The sequence below is a fragment of the Hylobates moloch genome, unplaced genomic scaffold (assembly GCF_009828535.3).
Source record: "Hylobates moloch isolate HMO894 unplaced genomic scaffold, HMol_V3 SCAFFOLD_24, whole genome shotgun sequence".
Classification (NCBI taxonomy): Eukaryota; Metazoa; Chordata; class Mammalia; order Primates; family Hylobatidae; genus Hylobates; species Hylobates moloch.
The window spans coordinates 24,201,100-24,223,594 of NW_026652299.1; the positions used below are offsets into that span (position 1 = coordinate 24,201,100).

Here is a 22,495-nt window from a genome sequence, read left to right on the forward strand (position 1 = left end):
CACAGCATGGGCTGTGCCTCCTCATGTCAACCAACCAATAGATATTTGTTTCCTGATTTCAATGAAGACAAATTGAGTAGCCTATTGATATCTGAGTGCCTCCCTCTGCTCCTAATGAAACATAAAAGATGAGGTAACACAGTGCAAGGAAGGCAGGGAGCAGGGTGACTATGGGAGCCAATGCTGGATGGAGTCAGCCTTCAGGCAAGTCGCTGAAGCTCCCTCTGCCTCCATTTCTCCTCCATGGAAGAAAGTTAAGAGTAATGCACAGCAGCAGAATTGCTGCATGGATTAAACGAGAAAACCGTCATGTGGTTGGCACAGTCCTCCATGAATATGGCTGTTACTATTGTTACTGTCAGGATCCGTTCAGCATTGTCCACAAAGATGGGACAAATGTATTATCTCACATATTTATGACTTTTTTCTAGTAAGAACATTTAAATCTACTCTCAACGATTTTCAAAATACAACACATTGTCATTCATGTTAGTCACCATGTTGTATAACAGACTTCTTGAAGTCATTCCTCATATCCAGCTGAAGTTGTTTCTTTAAATCTATCCCTACTTCACACTGGGACCTGCAAATGTTAGGCATGTTCATTCTGATACTACTGATGTAGTAGCACCATTAAATGGGCCATTGTATCATTAAATGGGTCAACCAAACAAGGGACTTGGATAATACTTTTGCCCTACAGTCAAGGTGCTGAAGGCCAGCCTACCTTGGGTGAAATTGACAACTATCTACCCATCATTATATAAAGCCTCCTCTAAGCTGCTTCTCTTATGGCCAAGCATAGCCTAAGAGCCCTACCCTCAGCCTCTCCCTTATATTGAAGTCATTAAGGCCTTTGTGAAGTTTCAGTAACTGGCCTGGAACAAAGGGGAGTCTTTCAGCTATTAACTTAGCTCTAGCTGAGAGCAGGACCTGAGCAATGGCATTCAGGATGAGTAAATTTCAGAGAGAGGAAAATTGGAGTGCACCTACAAGTTAGGGAGTCCCCAAACCCACCCTCACCTTTGACACCAACTTCAAGTTCTGAGGTTCCCAAGACTTTGATCATTCACTAGAAGGACCCACAGAATTAACTGAAAACTGTACACTTAAAATTACAGTTGATATGCTGAAAGAATACAAATTAGAGTCAGCCAAGGGAAGAACACATGGGGCAGAGTTCAGGAGAGCTCCACATGCAGAGTTGTTCTCTCCCAGTGGAGCCATGAACAGCCAGGCTACTCCTGAGAACTGTGTAACAATAAACACCAAATGCTACCAACTGGGGAAGTGCACCTGTATCTTAGTGTCCAGAGTTTTTATTGGGGTTTGGTCATGAAGATATGGTTGACTATGTGACCATCAGGTACTGACCTTTAGTCTCCAGCCTTTCTGGGTGTCAAGTCGATACTACATAGCCCAAAGTCCCCACTTTGGCCAAGACTCTCTTGTGGAAAAATAATCATATCTGTTTTAGTGTCTGCATTTGTTATAGCATTTATATCACAGATATAGGAGTCATGTCAGTATGAACATGCCTAATATTTGGAGGCAGGCCCCAGTGTGAAGTAGGGATAGATTTAAAGAAACAACTTTAGCTAGGTAGAAGGAATGACTTCAAAAGGTCTGTTATACAGTATGCTGACTATCGTTAATGACAATGTATTGTATTTTGAAAATCACTGAGCGTGCGTTTTTTTTTTTTTTTTTTTTTTGAAGTGGAGTTTTCACTCTTGTTGCACAGGCTGGAGTGCAATGGCACAATTTCAGCTCATTGCAACCTCTGCCTCCCAGATTCAAGCAATTCTCCTGCCTCAGCCTCCCAAGTAGCTGGGATTACAGGCATGCACCACCACGCCCGACTAATTTTTTGTATTTAGTAGAGATGGGGTTTTACCCTGTTGGTCAGGCTGGTCTTGAACTCCTGACCTCAGGTGATCCACCCGCCTCAGCCTCCCAAATTGCTGGGATTATAGGCATGAGCCACCTCGCCTGGCCGAGAGTAGGCAAAAACGTCATACTACGTGAGATAACACATATGTTAATTAATGCAATTGAGCCATTCCACAATGTGTACATATTTCAAAACATCATGTTGTTCACAACAAATATATAAAATTTTTATTTTCAATTAAAATTAAATTTTAAAAAAGAAACAACTTATCTATCTAGAAAGTCATTACATACATTTTCATATTTTTGCCCTGATATGATGACTTGTTCTACTACCATCTATATCTCATGATACACTTGTGCAGAACTATTGTTTTGTTTTGGTTTTAGAGACAGGATCTCTGTTGCCCAGGCTGGAGTGCAGTGGTGTGATCACAGCTCACTGTAGTCTTGATCTCCCGAGCTCAAGCTCAAGTGATCCTCTCTCCTCAGCCTCCTAAGTAGCTGGGACTACAGGTGCACACAACCATACCTGACTAATTTTATTTTTCAGTTTTTTAGTTTTCGTAGAGACAGGATCTCACTATATTGCCCAGGCTGGTCTCTCAAACTCCCGGATTCAAGTGATCCTCCCACATTAGCCTCCCAAAATGCTGAGATTACAGTTGTGAGCCACCGTACCTGGCCAGAACTATTGAGCATAGCAATTAGATGACGATTAACGAAATCTAATGTTTCCTCAGGACAGTCATTTTCCATCAGTATTATATCCTGAGGAGGCTTTCACTTAGTTTCCTGATATATTTGATCATCGACAGCAGTACCGTCATTAGACTTATTTACATAAGGGGACGAATCTTACCATGATGCCAGTGCTACACCTTATTGCAATATGGTTACAGATGTAACCTGAAAAGTAAGTCAAAAGATACAGGCATATTACTAAAATCTCACTCAGTCATTATCAATTTGGTCCAGGTCATGATCATATTATACGACCAAAATGTCTCCCAGAGCAATGCCACCGACTCAGGTTTGCAGGTTTCCATTCAACCTTGTCAGGTTCCCAAAAGCAGGAGTGGTCTTTGCAACACATGGCTTCATCCTTTCAGGCATTTGCATGAAGCTAAAAGACAATATCATCTTTATCAAGGCACCATTGTAATATTGGAATTCCCTTGTTGCATAAGCCATCTATTCATTCATTTACCCTCAGCTAGGATTCTTCCTTCTATCCAGTTATCATTGTTTTTCGTTTTGTTTGGTTTTGTTTTGTTTAAAAAAAAATAGGATGGGTTCTCTAAGATTTGCCCGGGCTAGTCTCAAACTCCTGGGTTCAAGGGATCCTGCCCCTTCAGCCTCTCAAAGTGCCGGGATTACAGGCATGAGCCACTGCACCCAGCCTATCATTGGTTTTTATCCAAACTTTTCTACCTTTGGAAGGGCTGTTAGTTTTAGTACTGTTCTGATACGCACTGCTGATAGCAATACTGGTCTAACAGGTGCTTCTCTCTCAATTAACTTCCGTTTAATAGGGTGAGTTTACACACATACAGAACTAGTGGGCTATCTTGACCACTATGCAATAATATATCTGCATTCATCATCAAGACCAATTTTGCCAGATGGGCTGAAGGCACAGTCTACCCCATCAGGTGCTTGGGAATTCTGACATAAAAGTTCAAAAGTACAGTTACAGTTTCCTGCTTAGGGATTATCCCTGCTCTTGCATCCAGTTGCAGCTCTGGTTCTGTGATCACTGAATCAGATAGAAGGAAGAGTTAAAGTTATGCAGGGAAAAGAAAGTTGCAGTGATGTGAAGAAGAGTTGTATGGTCATATTAGCATTGTCCTCCAACCCTTCTTCCTGGATGTCACCCCAGAAATGGTCTCTGCCAATGAGAGAGCTGACACACAGTAAATACAGAATAACGAATCCTTTCTTGTTCCTCTGTTGCTGAGGTCTTAACTGATGATAGGAAAGATGCATCATTTGCCAACAGTGTGTTTGTGCTGATCAGATGTTGGCCTCACCATTTATCTTTCTATAGTTATCCCCTAAGGCAGGCAAAGGCCTTCACTCCCATGGGAAGGAGAATGTCCAAGGGCAGGAAGTGGGGGGTTGTCATTCACCAGAGCAAAAAGCAATTCCTTAGGGAGGAAATGAGGCCTGAGCAGGGAAGAGATTCAGCCTCCTTTGATGTGGATTTTGAGTGGTCTAACTAGAGAGTTTCTAGGAGGTGAGGCTTAAGGATAGTGCAGCAGACAGAATAGCAGCCTCCCAAAGAAGCCCATGTTCTAATTCCTGAAACCTGTGTATCTGTGACCTTTTATGGCAAAAGGAACTTTGAAGATGTGATTCAGTTAAGGATCTTGAGATGGGAAATCATCCTGATGAGACCATTTAATCAAAAGAGCCCTTTTAAGGGAAAGAAGGAGGCAGGAAATTCAGAGTCTGAGACGGAGATGTAACAAAGGAAGCAGAGCTCAGGGACAGAGGTTTGAAGATGCTGCACTGCTGTCTGTGAGGGTGGAGGAAGGGGCCACAAGCCAAGGAGTGCTGGCAGCCTCCAGTAGCCAGCAAAGGCAGGGAAACGGGTTCTCCCTTAGAGACTCCAGGAGGAACACAGCCCTGCTGATCCCTTGATTTTAGGACTTCAAACCCCCAAACTATAAGACAATAAACTTGTATTGTTTTAAACCACCACGTTCATCAATAATGTACTACAGCAGGAACAAAGAAACTCATACCAACAACATCAGCTGAGGAAGTCAGGAAGCAAGCTCCCCTGCATGACTATTTTCTTCTTTCTGTGGTCCCACAGGGTCTGTAAATAAAGAAAGCAAGACCAATTTTAGGACTGCTTAACCTGGAATCCATAGCCCACAGAAAAGATTTGAGGAATCCTCATATGCCAGGAAATTGTAAAATTTTACGTGGCCGGTTTTGGTGAGAGATGGTCCAGGAATCCATGACTCCTGAAAGGTTAAGAAATACTCACCTTAACAAAGAGAAAAATCCAAGCCGAAAAAGAGCCCCACAGTCAATACGGAGAAGTGATGTCAGGAGTCAGATGAAAGAGAATATGGAATCTCTACACTCCAGGAGCAAGGTGAGGGGAAGATCTGGGTGGCTGGGTAAGCCTCAGGATGGTGACCAGGCTGAGCGTGATGGCGAAGGTGGCCTGCTCCTCTTTGGGGGTTGAGGATATGATCCTGGTTTAACAGAGATGCATAAACAAAAATAAAGAGAAATTCAGCTTCAGCCATTCTGAAAAAGGAGAATTTGCTTAATGCGCCCCACTATGCAGAATAATAGACACCCCAGCATTTGTAGGAAACATAGAGAAGTGGCTTATGGTCTTTGGTTTGCCTTTCACTCTTTTACTGTCCCAAGGCAAGTCTCTGGGCTGGATCCAGGGAGGCAGGACATTCATACTCAGAAGTCATCCCAAGGAAGCCCTGCCAGCCACGGTTTCCCTAATCCCATTAGGACCACCCTTCAGGGATGTGGGCCAGCTCAGAGTCAGTGCACAGCAAGTTACTGCTGTTGAAAACGGAGGCTCCCAGAAAGTTCCTGGCCATGAAAAGAAGGTCTTTTTCTTTGCCCATTAACTGCTAAATTATCATTTCATGACCTAAGAGTAAACAAACCAAAACCACATGTCCCTTTGTAATTCAAATGAATAGAATATTCCAGATTAGAGAAAATCATGCCTGAAGATAGAGAGATCTAAAATCCAGTGTGAAAAACTTCTAGTAATACCTGGTGGATCCCAGGATTCAGTGGAAAGGTCACTTCACCGGGTGTCTCTGTCTAGCACATACCCAGGCAATCTTGAAAAAGACAAAGATAGGTCACCCAGGGAAGTGACCACATTAGAATCTTCTAGTGTAGAGATCACAGGACTCCCAGGAGTGCGTGTGTTGAGGGGAGAGGGGAAACGGGCAAGTGCCACTAGCATTATTCAACCTCGGCCACTTGAGCAGTTGTTAATGCATGACCCTGACTCGATGGTTGTGTTAAACACATTCACAAAATGTCACTTAGCATGTTTCTAAAATAAAGACAAGTGAAGTATGTGTGAGTGAAGGGACTGGGGGAAAAATGACGTGAAATATGTGAGAGGGGAGTGCGTGTGTCAGCTGCAGGAGTAAAAATGTGTTTTCTCCATTAAAAAAATAGTTTTTCCATAAAGTCACAAAAATGTTAGCTTGGAACTCTTGTCTGATGGACTCACTTAATGGGTTGGTGAGGACTCCTAAGTGCAAAGAGAAGAAGGGCTCTCTTAGGTCCATCAAGGGAAGGTGTTAATAGCCCAGCACTGGCTTTCTAACCCCAGGGCATTTGCACTGGCTGTTCTTGCTACCTTGACTGCTCTTCTGCAGCTATCCTCATACCCCATTCTCTTATTTCATTCAGGTCTTGGCTCACAGGTCCACTTATCAGAAAGGCCCTCCCTGACCACCCCCTCTAACACACACACAAGGGCAGTGAACAGTGTCTTGCAGGCAGTAGGCACTCAATTCATGTCTGCTGAAAGTTATTGACTGACCAGCTAAAGATGCTTCACTGTGGCACCTTTCCAGGATACACGACAGTTGGAAACTCTAGCATCTTAACTTGACATCACCATGTGATAATATCTGCAAGACATCAAGATGGGAAGACACTGGCCTATATTCAAGGACTATATATCTAGTTGGTGATACAAGCATTGCAGACAGGAAACCAAGTTAACACAGCCTTACCCACTACACAAGCAAGATTCTGTAGGGATGATAGAAGACAATGCAATTATGGGATAGTTGGTACAGATGGAAAATTCTGAAAGTTCAGAGAGAGAGAACAATGTGTGAGACAGGCAGGCTGGTTGATTCCCTGTTTTAAAATAATCTGGAGGAAAAGGATCAAAGCTCTAGCTTTTATCTAACTCTCAGCCAATCAGTAACGAGAGACCCAAGAAGCTGTTAACTGCAAGCTCCTATTTCAGGCAGCTAGAGACTTCCCTGGAACGCCACATACCAGTTAGACTTCAGCTCTAATCTAAAGTTACCTCTTCCTCATTTTAATGCTAAAATTCACACCCAAGGCTGGAGATTTACAATGCTAATGCTACACGCAATGTATGAAGCAGCATGTTGAGCCACTGAGCAAGCGTTAGAAAACTTTCTTCTACACATGCCCTGATGTAATTTTTTCCTATTAAGAGATCCTATAAAACGAACCCCCCCACAGAGTACCCTCGGGGAGCAGCCCACTCCTTTTTCCTCTCTCAATGCTAGCTCCCTTGTGCATAAGCTGGTATAAACTTAAACTGACCTTTGCTGCTACGTTTGGTGATATCTCTTGATTTCTATCCTGGGAGATTGCCAGAACCCCAGGCACCAGTAACATGTGGACAAGAAGAGTCCTTCCCATGTGAGCTAAACTTTGACAGAAAAAAAAGAAAAAAACACACACCAGTCACATGGGACCTAACCCAGGATAAGTTATGGGCCACGCAGACACCTGCTCAGGGCACCTATTTATAAAGAACTCTAAACAATCACTGGAATAAGTTGGAAGTATGGTGCCAGCTAATTTGTAATTCTTTAAACATGGCAAAATTTCCTTTGGTTTCCACTCTTTTCTGTGGCTAAAAAAGCCCTGTTTTTCGTTTGAACATGTAACAGGAAAATAATTATTTATAGTCCCTCTCCACTTTCTATGACACTTAGAAAATTTTTTTTCTCATTCAGTCAGTTAATAAGTATTTATTAAGTGTCTTTTCTACACTCCAGGACATTTTTCTAGATCCTGGAATTACACCTTGAACAAGAGAGCTAGAGCTTCACCTTCCGGGGTATGTTCTCACCGCCAGTGGTTCACAAGGAGCAAAGAGTCCACCGAAGGCTTTAGTGGGTATTTCTGTAAGTATGCTTCCCAAGAATCTACCCTTGGCCTTGGGGGACTCGAGAGTTTTGCATTTGGATCTATGCATATTACACTTTAGCTAAATGTTTATATAAAAATAGATTATAAGGAAAAAAATGTTAATGTTCCTTAATTGTCCCCAAAAAGGGTTAGGGTGCAGACATCCCAGAGTGTGTTCAAGGTGACAACAGTCTATTTAAAAAGACATTTGCTAGAGGTTGGCATTAAGGGAAGCTGGGAAGGTAATATATGAGCTCTTTGTACTATGTTTGCAACTTTGCTATAAATCTAAAATCGTTTATATTTTTAAAACATTTGCTAAAAAATGTATATGGAAAAATGCAATTGCAGATGAATTGCCTTGCCCACTTAAAAGACATCCTCTTTAAGTACTTTATTAGCACTTATTCATTCAAATATTTAACATTTAAACAACAAATGTTCTGCTTATAAACATTCCATCTAAATAGATCCACACCATTGGAATGTGGGAATAAAATGTTAGGACTATTTGTGTTTATTTTTTTCCCAAACATATTCATTTTTTGTGTGTGTATTTCATGATGTACATACATCTTAGTATAGTAGTTCAAATATATCATTTATACACAAATAAATGCACATATTAGAAGGATACACTCCCAAACCTTCTGGTAGAAGTACTTAATCAAAATAATCAGGAGACCACTGAAAATGTTATTAATTGCATAGCATCCCAAATATTTGTCTGCTATCTTTCCACTTGTCCATAAGGGAAGGAATCCCAGTTTTTCATAGGACTACACACATACTAAGTATTTGGTTGTATTTATGGAATGCCTGTACTCTGTATCCTCCTGGCTACCTTTGTGTTTTGAGAGCAAAGGAAGTGCAGTCAACCTGGGGATCAAGTACAGAAACTAACTCATCCCAGGTATTTAAAAAGCCCATCTCCTCTTTTATAATCGCTTTCTATTGCCTTTTATTTTTCCTTTTTAAAATTTTAATTGCCATGGTTTGCATGTGTTTTCTGCTTTAAGCTGCCTCGAATCCTTTTTTGGAAGAGACAGAGCATAAATCATAAATAGTTATAGGAACATTCTATGAAAAAGCACTAGCTAAACAACTGGAAAGGATAAAGGCAATTTCAAGAGGATTGCTCAACCTATTTAGCAGAAGTGGTCCTTTTAAGCACTTTATAAGCAAGCATTTACATTTTAAACAATTAATGTTCTAATTACTAACATTCTATTCACATAAAGCCAATTCCTTTTGGCAATGATTTGTAGCCTAATACATAACCATTTATGTTTGAACTGAATGCAACAGCAGGCCTTTGCAAAAACACTGACAGTATGCACTACAGTATGAGACAGCATGTGCCTTTGCAGGACCCAAAACACTGCCCTGCTCAGGGTTGGTGCTGGACAAATATGCAAATGATAGACTCTGAGAAGGAAAGAGCTCTTTACAAATAATTTATTCAGAACGCCACATTTTGTAAGTCAGGAAACATAGACACATAGAGATGAAGAATCCCACCTAAAATTATCCAATAAATGAATGACAAAATTTGATCTAAAACCTGGGTTTTCAGCTCCTTGTCTAGTGCTCTTGTAACATCAAACTCTCTTTCAGTCGTTGAATTCGATTTAATTTAATTTAACCCTTTTGGTAGTTCTCACTGTCTGTCAAGGTAATTAACCCAAATTACTACAGCTTTAGAGGGATTATGATGATTTCACCTTTGCTCATTATTCTGGGGCAAGGACTTCCTGTCCATGCGGAGGAAGCACCCATTCTCTATTTTTGCCCAGTTTCTGACAGCTCCCTGCCATTTGAAATGGGGAGAAGTTACAAAAATCTTACCCCCATCGTGGGAAACTCTGTGGCCAAATGTTGTAAAGAACCAAACTGAGCATCATCCTGGAAGCCAACTTCTTCACCCAATTGTCTATGAAGAAATCAACAACTACTGTTTTTCTGAGACCCATCATGCTATTGCTGCTCCTCTCTGCCCACCACCAAGACACACTCTATGATGAGAAAGCCCAGGTGACAACTGTTAATAATGCAACAATGGGCCTTCGCCTCATCAAGGGTGGCTCCAGGAAAAATAATTACAAGCAGGGATGCTCTCCAAAACCCACAGATGGCTCCACCAGTTCTTTCCCCAGAGTTAAAGACAGACCTGACAAACACTATCAGCCTCAAGGATATCAAAAGTGGAGAGAACAGGAGAAAAGGGGGGAAGATGAAGACATCGCTAGCTGGACCAAAAGAGACTTGGAGGCAGTGAGCGGCAGGAGGGGGGACTCTTGAGGGAAACAACATCACATCTGACATCATCCAGGCAGGGCAAGCTGAGAAACAGCTGAGCTAGCAAAACAAGCTCCCAGCAGGCTCTAGAGACAGTCCCGCAGCACAAAATAATCCTGCAATAATCGTTCTGCAGCACAGGCAATTCCAGCAAAGCAGAGACGGGATCCCAGTCAAATAAAATATTTCTTAAGACAAAGCAAAGCCGTATGGAGACATTTACTCTCATTCTTTGGCCTGGATGGGTCCTACCCTCATCCAAATGATCTCAGAATAATTAACAGTAGTCGGCCAAGATAGGGAGACCTGAGTTCTGAGCCTACCACTACTACTCATCTAAATGCCAGGCACTCATTCCAAGTCTTTAGACCAGTTATTGTTATTTATAAAAACAAAGAGTTGGGTCAAATCTATGGTTTTCAATTTTTAAGCATGAAATCTTTCTTTATAATTACCACATAACATTTTACATGGAAGGTCATGATTAAACAGATCACAGGAGAGCCTTGAAGTGGAAATGGAAGTGGAAAGTACAGAGCTTGGCATCATCACCATGCCGCTGAGGCCCCTCCTTAGACCCCAGTCCTTGGGGAGTTTGAAGCTACTGGACTAGAAGCTCAGAAATGTTTTCCAGCTGTCTGGCTCTGTGACACCATGTTCCTGAGAACCTGTGGATATTGGATGATAGACCACTGTGAGCTACGTGAGGTGGACTTTGAAGAATAAGCCAAGCTGGGACAACAAAATGAGAGAGGAGGAAGCATCCTAGGCAAGCAGCAAAAACATCAGGAAGCAGCAGAAGTGGCTCTCCAGCTTGAGTAGAGCATTTGGGTAGCTACTATAGACTTGACAGTGTAGAGTGAGTGTGGAGTCAGTGCTTCCCCGGAATGTTTGCAGTGGGACCCTACTTCCACTAAACCCTATCCCAGCCTATGGGAAATGCTTTCTTACGAAGTCACAGGGAACAGCTTGGCCAACAGCAAGATAGCTCCTCCCACCTCGGGTGTGCACAGAAGCCAAAGCTTGCCCACCTTCTCATCTGAGAGAGAAATGGGGCACCCGTGAAGGTCTGGTTCTTTCACATCATTGCTGCCTTTATAGCAAGGTTACACAAATGGCTGTTCCCATTTAAAATCATACCAGCTTCCTGAAATAGGAGCTGTGGCTCCTTTTCTTGGAGAGCTTCCAGTTCGTCTAGAGAAAACAGACATATATTTCTGGCAAGAGAAAAACACAGAATGAACTAAATAATAAAGTCCCAAATATGTGATAGAGTTTGCAGGTGATGTGGATGTGTCCTTGGGAAATTGGCAGAACAATATGAATTGTGAGGAACAGGGGTACACCTACCTTCTGATTGTCTTCATGGTAACATACAAGAAAAAATATGTTAGAAAATAGATTCTTGAAAAGAAGGGTGTAAATGCACAAGGGATGCCCCAGGAGCTCGTTGCTCTCGGTGGTACAACAGGATTACCCTTAATACTGATGAGTCATCTTGCATTTTGCAAGAACCTGGTGGTAGAATGTCTTCCAAGATAGCCACCAGCAATCCTGCCATCCGAGTATGCACCATAGCACTCCTCCAATCCAGACACAGTTTATCTCTTCTCTTTTTGAATCTGTGCTGGCCCTGCAACTTGGTTTAACCAGCAAAATGTGGTGAAGATGACACAGCCGGTTCTGGGTCTAGCCCTTAGGAGACCTGGAAGCTTCTGGCTCATCACTTAGAAGTCAACCACTTGGGCTAAACTATTGATTCATGAGAACCCACATGAAGAGAGATAGTCCTCTCTCTACATGGAGAACTAAGCTACTTCAGGTGACAGTCAACACCAGGTTTTCAGACATGTGGGTGAGATCATCTGAGATATTTCAGCCCCAGCAGATCACCTAGGCGAGCTCCCTATTGAATGTAATTATGTGAGTAATCCTGGCCAACACCATATGGAACAGAAACATCACTCAACTGAGTCCAATCTACACAGAGAGTTGTGAGAAATGATAAAGTATTGTTTTAAGTCATGAAGTGTTTGGGTGGCTTGTTACACAGTAGTAGATAACTGTAGATAACTGATACACTTGGACTCAATGGTAAGAGACTGTATTTAAGAAAGAGAGGATATGGTCCCTACACTCCAAGGCCAAGGTACTGAACTGGAAATCCATGGGCTTTTAGGGACTCTGAGAATAGACTTCAGGGAGTCCACGACTGTCTCTAAAACTGCATGCAAAATCGTAAGTTCCTGTGCATATGTTCATTTTTCTAGGGAATGAAATCACAAAATTAATCAGATCCTCTCACCTCAGGAGTTCCCAAGCTAATTGGGCCCTGCAAGGAGCAAAGAAGACAACATCTCCTCACTGTGACTCCGAATATTGTTTCATCTGATTTAACATATTCACACTTTTTTCAAGTATAGAACAAGTTTTTCAAAGGAACCAAACCTTCATTCGTAAAACAGATAAAAGTGAAGCTGCTCCAAGTGAAGTAAAGGCTTAGATCCCACCCAATGCTATTTTACCATCATCTCCCATGGAGGGCCCCAAGACACTTCTGAGGTTAAAAGCCACTTGTAGTGGGAGTGATTTTTCTCAGTCACTTTACCTTTTTCAGAATGCCATGTAAATGGAACCAGACATTGAATAGCCTTTGGAGTGTGACTTCTTTCACTTAGCACTATGCTGCTAAGATTCATCCATGTTGTTCCATCTATCAGTGGCTCCTTCCTTCCTATTACTGCATCATAATCCATCATTTGGACAAGAATTTCTTTATCCATTTACCTGTTAATGAACATTTGAGTTGTTTTCTCATAAGTTTTAAGTACTGAAAGAAGTTTCCAGGGAAATTTGAGAACTTCCTTACCTGAGCTTCAAAATTTGCTTGAGTTTTCTGTGAGGGTGACAAAGGCAGAGGAAGACCCCAGTAACCTGAATTTTGCTGAGATCAGGCTAACTGCATCACTGAAATTGACAGCTTAGCTTCCTGCTGCTGATTTCCACCAGCATGTCATTTGATGGGTGTGGGAGTTCTACACAGCAAAGCAGGGGAACACGAGCCAGTCTGACCCCTCCCTCTCTGTGCCCACCCACTTTGGGGTAGGTTGGCATCATTGCACAGACGAGGACACAGATGAATTCCCAGACAGTTGTGTAACAGCATCAGTGTAACAGATAGGCGGGTGTCACAAAGCCTGGGCGCCCTGAACCAAACCATACCAGCTTTATCGCATTTCAAAGCGTGTCAGGCCTCCCCTTCCCATCCGCTGTTCCATACAGGGCCCTGAAATCGATATATGCTCTGGGGATCCCAGGAGAGACCACATCCAAAACTGCCTCTGCAGGCTGTGCCTTAGTCCTGCTGCCTGAAACAGGCCTCCCAGCAGCCTGGACACTTGAGAGACAATTGCAGTTGGAGGGCATTCTTTTCCCCTCAGTGCCAGTAGTTTTACAGGCATCTTTTCCTGCTTGGAAGCCCCAGGAAGTGGACACAACATAGCCTGTGAATTCTGCCCATGGGATTGTAAAATATGTGCAGTCACTTGTAATGGGACAAGGAAATATATCAGCCCCCAAAATCATTCTATGGGTTGGCACCAGAAAGGAGAATCTCCCAGTGGAGATGAGGCTGCACTTGGAAGCTCACCATTCTCTGGATTCCCTCCTTGCCTGTCCCTGCTGCCACCATTACAATGACCTCCTGCCATGCCAGTCTGGCCCCAGCTGAGCAAACAACATTCCTAATGCCTGGCCCACTAAGATCCCACTGAGCAGCATGGAGCTGAAAGGTGTGTACTGCAATGCACGACTTCCTGCTTAGCGCTCCCAAAAGCAATCTTAGCCACAGCACCCAGGAAGATGTATAGCCATCTCTTGATACTTGAAGTCTGTATCAAGAGTCAGAAGCTGAGATTGTTCCCTTAACCTGCTAAGACCTGCAGGCTTCAGGGTTCAAGTTCTGGTCTCAAAATGCGCCTGTTACTTAAATGAGTTCCACAAGTGAGGCTGCATTAGCTGTGGGAAACCCAACCTCTGACTCGCAGGGGCATGGATTGACTGTAGCATTCCTTGAACAAAACCAGCCTGTCAATTGTGCAACATGCTCAGTTATGGCATGGGTGGGGTTGGGAGGCCAGCATGGCAGAGAGGTTAAGGACAGGGTCTCTGGGATCAGACTGCCTGTCCTACCACCTCTCCATTATGAGGCCATGGGCAAGTCACTCAACTTCCTTGAGCCTTAGTTTCCACACCTGTAAAATGAGGCAATAGTAATGCCTATCTCCACGGACTGCGATGGAGTAATAAATGTATCAATAAATTACATATCTTGGTGCCTGGCACATAAGCAATTAACCTGTAAAACATATTGTTCTTGATAGGTTCTTACAGTGCCCTCCTAGGGATAAGTTTCTGGTTGAATATAATGCTTCCACGGATCAGGCTGCCTTAGCCATCCAGCACCCTCTCGCTTTCAGGCTGAATCTTGAGGCTCTGAGTCTAGACTCTGAATAGAGACTGTCAGAGCAATGGGGGATCACTAGCCCAAGGCATCACGGAGAGTCACATGCAGCCCAGGGGGAGAGGTGGCTAGCCAAGCTGGCCAGGCCATCACATTGGATTCTCAGTCCCAGGGCCTGAGCAAAGAGGGTATCTAAGGACAAAGCCAAGAAACTAAAACAGCCACCTCAGGGGAAAGTTGCAGCAGCAGGAAGAAAGAACTCATCACCAACCCCAGGGCCTTCTCCACTGGTTAGGTGTACAGCCACCGACATCCCCCAGCCCTTCCCACATGCTCTTGCCTCTGCTGCAGTGCTCCCCGCGTGCTTACCTTGGCTTGCACCAATGCAGGTGTCTGTCTACACAGCGTTGCTCCTGAGGAGCCTGCCTTCATTTCCTCCATTATTCTTCTGTTGCCCCCAAAAATTCCACTGGCAGTGTTTTTCACACTTGAATTATTTACTTATTTGAACATAATTTGTCTGCTGCCTTTTACTCTTAGATCTTAAGCTCCAGATATTCTTGGTTTATCACTGCACCCTCAGTATCTGGCAGAGCAGTCACTTCATTTGTTAAATAACTGAGAGAATAAATGAATGAATTGCAGAGTGCTATATTAGCATTAGCTTGGATCATATAAAATTGCTGTTATTCAACTATATTTGACCTCCAAAAACAGCAATTTTATGTTCTGACCTAATATTTATCATCTGGGGGATTTACCTTCATTTCTCTAGAATAGATGTATAAATGCACAGGTGAAGGGGTGGGTTGCCCCTCCACACCTGTGGGTGTTTCTCGTTAGGTGGAACAAGAGACTTGGAAAAGAAAGAGACACAAAGACAAAGTACAGAGAAAGAAAAAAGGGGGCCCAGGGAACCAGCGTTCAGCATACAGAGGATCCCACCAGCCCCTGAGTTCCCTTAGTATTTATTGATTTATTGATCATTCTTGGGTGTTTCTTGGAGAGGGGGATGTGGCAGGGTCATAGGATAATAGTGGAGAGAAGGGCAGCAGATATAAACGTGAACAAAGGTCTCTGCATCGTAGACAAGGTAAAGAATTAAGTGCTGTGCTTTAGATATGCATACACATAAACATCTCAACGCCTTACAGAGCAGTATTGCTGTCCACATGTCCCACCTCCAGCCCTAAGGCGGTTTTCCCCTATCTCAGTAGATGGAACATACAATCGGGTTTTATACCGAGACATTCCATTGCCCAGGGACGGGCAGGAGACAGATGCCTTCCTCTTGTCTCAACTGCAAAGAGGCATTCCTTCCTCTTATACTAATCCTCCTCAACACAGACCCTTTACTGGTGTCGGGCTAGGGGACGGTCAGGTCTTTCCCTTCCCACGAGGCCATATTTCAGACTATCACATGGGGAGAAATCTTGGACAATACCTGGCTTTCCTAGGCAGAGGTCCCTGCGGCCTTCTGCAGTGTTTGTGTCCTTGGGTACTTGAGATCAGGGAGCGGTGATGACTCTTAAGGAGCATGCTGCCTTCAAGCACCTGTTTAACAAAGCACATCTTGCACAGCCCTTAATCCATTTAACCCTGAGTTGACACAGCACATGTTTCAGAGAGCACGGAGTTGGGGGTAAGGTTATAGATTAACAGCATCTCAAGGCAGAAGAATTTTTCTTAGTACAGAACAAAATGGAGTCTCCTATGTCTACTTCTTTCTACACAGACACAGTAACAATCTGATCTCTCTTTTCCCCACACATAGGAAGCCATTACAGGCTCACGCCACTGGCTGGGATGCCATATCCCATCTCCAGAAATGTCACATGTAAAGTACATATAGCTATCCCTGATTCACACATGATGAAACTGTGCAGAGTAGTTAAACGGCCTACCCCAGGTTAGTTTTGCTCATGATTTAGATTATATACATATCTGTTTACACATACTTGCCCTTTTAAAGCCCACATTCAGGAGCAAATAAAAAAAAAATCTTGGCAAATTGGCCTAAGGTTGGAGAGAAATGTAAGGGAGAGGACAAAACAACCGAGGGGAACATATATTGTTGAATTTAAAACAACACAGTTAATAAAATGCTTTCACTGTTTTTGAACTTAATGGCAAGTGGGGTTTTATTGATTTAACTCTTTATACTCACCATTAACTCAATAAAATTGCTTTTTAAATGGACTCAAGTGCTTTTAGCTCACAATTTTTGAATTCAATAAAAGTCATTTTAAAATTCGCTTTATTGCTTTGCACATTCTGAATTAAGCACTTCTCTGAACTTGAACAAGAGCTTTTGCAAATGGGCAGGTTCGTAGAAATATGATTTCTCATATGCTCGTTGCCATCTGCTATAATTAAAATCTGAGCATAAGTCAATGGGCACAATCACCAGTGATTAGTCAGAAAGTTGTGGCTGATAGCAAAGCCTGGTAAGAATAGAAGCTATGTGATTATTAAATTTCGACAGGTGTTCTTCTAACCTTCATTGTGACAGTAATTGCTGTAAGACGTGTAATTTTAGTCAGTGGTGTTGAAATTGTTAATTGACATCTAGAACCTCAGCAGATGTAAAGATTAGCTAGTTACTGTTAACATTAGCATTATCTTGGACTTCGTTCAGAGCACTGGGTTCCCTCACTCCCCATCCGCAGACTCCCAAGCTAGCAGTAATAGTCTATAATCGGTTTTGACAAAAGCTGCCTATGTTTGTTTTAGGAATCTTCTTTAGGCACTCTGATACAGCGATTTGCCCTGAAAAGCTTAGATTTGAGGTTACAATACAAGTTCTACAAGTGGCATTGTTACCACATAAAAACTTTATTAGCAACTTTACAATCTTAAACCTTTTATGATACTAAAAATTCCTCAATACTGACATTCCTATAAACAATGGTAAAGAAAAAAAAAATAATCGTCACTCCTGTAGTCTGCTAAGTGCAAACATATTTTCCATGTGTTCTTCATCTTGCCATTCCCATTAATGCCTATAAGAGGCAATGGCTTTACTTCCATTTTAGAAAAAAAAATTTGGAAAGGAGACTATTTTCTATTTTCTTGGGTTCTGGTGTAAATGCCAGCACACGTTCATTTTGCAAAATCATTGATTATTAATGCATCTACCTGCTTTCCACACAGTGAGAAGTGATGTGTTGGAGTGACATTTTTCACTCCGTTTTTTACCAAGCACTCATTTTGCATGAGGCAAAATGATTTTGTAATGACGATTGTGAGGTAGAGGATTAAGCTAATGACATTTGTTTAAACTCCAGCCACAGACACTCAACCCCCTCTAAATATAGCTTTGGTTGGTCCCAGGCCTCCAGCTCCCTTTGTGCTGGGAAACTTCTGTTTCCCCAGGCAGAGGACCTGGAGGGAAATGCTGATGAGAACAGTAAGGCAGACAGCTCCTTTTCTGCCCTTTCTCTAAAAGAAAAGAAAAAAGCAAATGAAAATGTGAAAGAGTCTATTGGTGAAAGCAACAGACCAAAAGTTACAAAAAGCAGAAGAGGAGGAGCAAAAATAGACATCAGGTCCATCTGTTCTCACAGCCAGGCAGGGGGAAGGGGAGATAATCGTAAAGGCATGCGTGAAAGTCAGTGTGTCAGGTCCGTCGCAGAGCTGGCTCTGATGGGGTAGAGGAAGCGTTTGTAGGAGAAGAAAGGCAAAGCCACGAAATAGCACACAGACACCCCCCAAAATGAGACTGAGAGTGGCTGGCCGGTAATGTGGGAAGCAACTGACAGCTCAGACCACAAACATCAGCAGCAACATCAAAACTTCTTTTGTAAGGCATCCAGTTCCTCGATCTGTGAAAATAGAAAGCAGCTAACTTTTTCCCAGACCACATTCTTATTACGGCTATCTACACCCAGACCCCAGCTCTGCACGTACCAGCAGCTTTGCCCTGACAAGGAATGGACATCCAGAAATGGTCCACAGATAAAAAACTGTTTCTTATGCACTTGAAGATTAGAGTTTATGGGTTGAACTTGCGGCTACAGACTGTTGAGTGCCCTTAACATCAGATCCTTATAGCAGGCTTCATAATGCAAGAGAAAGAGCAAGTACAATCTCTCTGCCTTGCATGCTGGTCATCCCTGTGTAGACAACTCACTTTCCATCAGGTTCGCAAAAGCTCAATTGTTAAGAGCCTCAGCTAGAGACAGAATCCTGGCTCCATTACTTTCCACCAATAGGATACTGAGCAAGTTACTTAAACTTTTCTGTGCCTTCATTTCTTCATCTGTAAAGTGTGAATAGCAGCAGAAGCCTAGTTCATGGGTTGCTATAAGAGTTGAATGAGATCTTCATCTAAGATGCTTACAGTATCCTCTGGCACATAGCAAGCATTCAGTAAACATGAGCTGACATCACTACACTTATAGCTGTTCCCATTGGCCAGGGCTGCTGAGAACCCAGCCTACTTCATACCTCCACTCTGATGAAAGGCCAAGAAAAAACTTTTCTAACTGCTTTTCATTCTAACACTAGTTTTTGCCTTTTCACCCTCCTCCTTTATCTCTATCATTTTCCTGACTCATTTTCCCTTTGCTACGGTTGCCTGGCTTACTGTTAATAGCCATTCTCACCACCTCCACCACCATCACCTCCACAATCATTTACTGACCTACACATTTTATATCCTTATATTGTATGTTCATCTTTTTATTCTATTTGTACATTTGAAGGCACTGTTTTATATTTTGATACCATTTCAAAACATTTTTGAAACAAAGTAGGGTATAAACATAGACTATAGAAAAGCATAAAGATGATACAAGCCATTTAAACTGGGCTATAAATCTCAGTGACTTTATTAAGAGTAAATTAGAAAATAATGCTATGTATTACTGGAAGTAAACATGCATGAAACTTCCTTTTTTCCATTTTTCGTTAATGATGTGTGCATACTCCCACGTGGTGTTTTAAATTCTAAGAGCCTGCATTTCCCCTTCTGTAAAATGGGGATAACAATTCAGCAACAACATGCTTTTTGAGATTGTTTTTAAGATGATGGACATGAAGGTATATTGGTAAAAATCTAGCCTATGGTACAAATGTCAAACTATACTCATTTAGGCAAACATCCTAAAGGGTCTCATTCTGAACCACATCTGCTGGAATGGGCCATCCCGTTTTTTCACTAAGGTGCATTCCTAAGTGACCAATGGACAAAGTGGTTTCCATGGAAAGTGTGGAGCGGCAGGGACCCTCAGGGGGTCACCTGGCACACACACCTACTCCCTGCCACTGTTAAGACTGAGGCCTTAAGTGCTCTACTGCACTCCTATGTTGGCAACAGACCATGGGAAGAAATGTGTGTGACTGCTCAAATCCCTCCCTTCACAGGGGGCCAGGCTCCGCCCCAGCTGAGCACTACCTCCTTGGTTTGGGGGTGTAGAGCTGGAGCAGGGAGATCCCAGCTAAAATAACAGGAGATGCTGGAGCAGGAGGAATGGGTAGGCCACATCCCGGGATCCAGGGCCAAGAGATGAACAGCATCAAAGGCAAGAAGCAAAGTCAACCTCAGAGACAAAAATTGGCAACTTGGAATGGGAGAAATTGAGATCTGGTGAAATTTTTTTGCCAAGTGGATGGGAGAAAGAGGTTGGGATGAGATGGGGCTGAAGGGAAAGCCTATAACAATTGCCCCAAACAGGAGTGAGGGTGTTAGCTCTGCCTTCCTGGATTAACAAGGGTCTGATAGATAGCTCCATCTAGTTATTGCAGGTTTCTTATTTCTGTATTTAGACATGTCTTCCTCCAGGGAGTCCTCAAGGAGGTTCAGTCTTGTATGGCAAACACCACCATAGAACATTCTAGAATTGACTTTTGTCCTTTCACCTCAAAATCAGTCATATTCTACCTCTCTAATTCTAATGAATTCAGGGGAGGATCCATCTACACTAAAGGCTTGTCTAAGTCAAAGAAAACCTTTGAAGAAACACCATTTGGTAGTGAGTTCTTCAACACTGCTTGAAGTCACAGGCTAGAGGAATATTGGATGGGACGTGAAAGCAGCAATTTAGGCATTAGTTTGGAGTTGGGAAAGGGAAGGAAGGGGTTGTAATTATTGACTTTTACGATCTTTTCCTTGAGACTCTGAGATCCTGGATTCTTAGTGCAGATAAAAGCACTCAAATATTTATGCCTACAAATATCTAGAAGAATAATTAGGCTTGTTTTGTATGGCCCACTGCTAAAAGTAAGGAAACAATTTTGGCTCTACCATGGAAGTACTTTCTGTTGGAGCTATCCAAATAGTCGACTGCCTTGAGAGTAGTGTGCTTCCCTCCCTGGAGTATCCAAGACAGGGTGGGCACTTGGAGGAAATGTAGAGGCTTAAGGGGGAGTGGTCATACCTAAAGACCTTAGGTCCCATGATTCTGGAAAATGACATATAAATCATCATCGCACTGATTGAAGAACTTGAAAGTAACAGGCTCAGAACCCTTGTCAACTTGATTGTATAATTAATTTGTTTAGTAAATTCTCCTTTGTGTAGATAGAGCTCAGCCTTGGTCAAAACTACTTCAACATTAATGGCATTTTTAACTCATGAGGATTTTATTGCATCACCAAATAATCTTATTGCAATTCAATATGCAGCCAGCCCTCATCCCATAAAAAAAAAACATAAAAAACAGAAGGGGAGCAAGCTTCTACTTTCTGCTACCAGGATGTAGATGTAAACAACAGTCTGATTTAGCACCACTCAAAAGCTAGTAACAATCAGGGAAAATTTGTCTATTTAAAAAGGGGCTGAAATGATCTTAGTCATTACAGAAATGTTAATTGCATTATCTGTGGTGTGGACATCACCCCCATCCTAACAAGGACCACACCACATTCACTTTCATCCTGGAAAGCAGACGAGATTAGCTGGCTGATTATTTTTTGGCATCTTCTGCCACTAATGCTGACTGCAACAGGACCGATATTTACTCAATAGCAAACTTGTTATAATAGGAAACTAAGAAAAAATAACCAGAGCAAACATGCAGCTCAATTCAAATAGCTGTGAAATCCCCTCCTTTGGGTTATTATCTTTCTCTGCAAGCAAAGGCAGAAATATTCTGCTCCTACCTGTGTCTTGGGCGCTCTGAGGCCCGGAGAACACAATCACGCTGCAGCAGTGGCAGAGCTGTAGGCAGGTGTGAAGCCCACACAATTGTTGCGGATTAGTGACTCCTCAGTACCCGGGGACAATAGGGACACAAAGCAGCCCTGCCGTAGAGTCTGAACACCGGCCATGTGCAGGGCTTCTCCAGTTCTCCCCAGCACAGCCCTGGCTCTTGATATTATTTATCCCCCTGAGCTCCGCGTGCCAAGATAAAGGCAGCCAGAGACGGCACGTGCATTTCACAGTAGGCCAGGCTGGTGGTGAGGAGTTCCTGAGAAACAGACTGGGGAGCACAAGAAAATCCGGATGAGAAATGGCCCCCGTAGGTATCCATCCAGCCTGCCTCCTTTCTTGCCTTTGCACAGGGAGCTTGCTGGGCTAGGAGCTCCTCCTCATCCCCACATTCTTTCCTTTTTCTTGCACCCAGTGAGGACTCCACACTCCTCCAGCTGGCTCTCTCCTACCCTCCTTGGAGATTCAATGAGCCTTCCCTGACCCCAGCCCCTGCACCTCCTGCTGTGCCCCCATTCCACCTGGCCTTCTTCCAGTTACAGTTTAGACCCTGTGGGGCAGCATCGGACCCTCCCCCATATCATTACTAGCTAGACAGGAGCTCCTCAAGGAGAATGATGGTGTCTTGTCATCTCTGCACCCCCAATGTCTGGCACATAGTAGGTGTTCATCAAATATGTGTTGAAAGGATGAATAGGGCACTTTTGAAGTAACCAGTGATTAGCATTTTAGATGTAAGTGTTCATTTGAGAGGAAGGAGCATCATTTATGCC

At 42.9% G+C, this 22,495-nt stretch overlaps 1 long non-coding RNA gene across 1 annotated transcript; it reads right to left on the bottom strand.

Annotated features, from left to right (window-relative positions):
• Nucleotides 1-2,098: 2,098 nt before the first annotated feature.
• LOC116462855 (uncharacterized) lies at nt 2,099-5,278 on the bottom strand. Its single transcript, XR_004246486.1, has 3 exons — nt 4,895-5,278; nt 4,644-4,720; nt 2,099-2,802 (listed from the first exon to the last, which is right to left on the bottom strand). It is a non-coding gene; the product is annotated as an uncharacterized LOC116462855 (long non-coding RNA).
• Nucleotides 5,279-22,495: the final 17,217 nt, after the last annotated feature.